The sequence below is a fragment of the Fukomys damarensis genome, unplaced genomic scaffold (genome assembly GCF_012274545.1).
Source record: "Fukomys damarensis isolate Sample0158 unplaced genomic scaffold, DMR_v1.0_HiC HiC_scaffold_13, whole genome shotgun sequence".
Taxonomy (NCBI): domain Eukaryota; kingdom Metazoa; phylum Chordata; class Mammalia; order Rodentia; family Bathyergidae; genus Fukomys; species Fukomys damarensis.
Window position 1 is genome coordinate 33,767,266 of NW_022900925.1, and position 1,276 is coordinate 33,768,541.

Here is a 1,276-nt window from a genome sequence, read left to right on the forward strand (position 1 = left end):
CGCGGCGGCCCCTTCCCTGTCTCGGTCGAGATTTATTTCTCCTGCCCGCCCATCCCCACCCATCCTGATCCGAGCTGGGACTGGCTTCCCGTCAAAGCCAGTGAGATATTCTGCAGTGATAATCACCGCTAGCTGTAATTAGCAAGAAGCCTTTCCGCTTCAGGCTGCCTTCTGGTAGCTAGGGTGGTAACGAGTCCCTCCTTGGGGCACAGTAGGTTTAGGGCCTGGCCCAGCCCCCTCCTCCCACCCAGGTCCACGCGCAGCTTTTGGAGGCTGGGCGAGGACACCAGCCCTGTGGGCGTGTAGTAGGTGGTGCCAGGTGGAGACTTGCTAGGAACTTCGAGGTCACTATGGATTTTTTTTTTTTTTTGTACTCGGGATCGAACTCAGGACCTTGCCCTTGCCAGGTGGGCAGCGAGCAGAACTACTGAGCTAAATCCCCAGCCCTGTTCGTTCTTGAATCTAACTCAGATTTTTTCCTTTAATGCAGTACAAAGATCCATTTGCCCTGAACATTCTGAAAATACCATGTATTAAGCACATATAAGTGCTTTGAAATATTATTAAATTAAATCTTCGTGTTGATCGCGGAGGTGTTATCTCAGATGGGAAAACAGACTCTGGGATGTTAAGCAACTTGGTGAAGGCCACACAGCTAAGATTTAATCCTGTCATCTGGCCCTACAGCTCTTCTTAGTCAGGTAAACTAATAATTAACCTCTGTACAATGTGCAGGGCCCATCCAGGTTTGGTGGGGCCTGAAGCTTGTACAGTTTAGCATTCTCTTAGTGGGGGAATTAAGACAAGATTAGAATTGGAAGCCGGGCGTGGTGTCCGAACCACTGTGAACCCTTCACTTGGAAGCTGAGGCAGGAGGATTGCTTTGAGTTTGAGGCCCTCCTGGGTTACCTAGTGATTTCAAGGCCAGTCTATACAGTGAGATCCTGTCTCAAGAGCAAACAAAAAAGATTAGAATTACAGGCTGGAAATGGGGCCCCAGTTTGACTTTACAGATTAGGAGCTATTTCGTGTGTAGGTTCTTTTCATCCTCTCAGCCTCCACCAGTCAAGATTATGTGTCTGCATTCACCTCAGGAGGGAATTAAGCCTCAGGAGGTGATCTGGATGTCCCAGATCTTACAACAAATGGGGGAGGGAGAGCTAGGGCAGGAAGCCGCTGACCACAGCTGTGCTTTTAAAAGACAAACTCCAAAAAAAAAAAATGATAATAATAATAATAAAATAAAAAAATAAAAGACAAACCCCACAGATGTTCA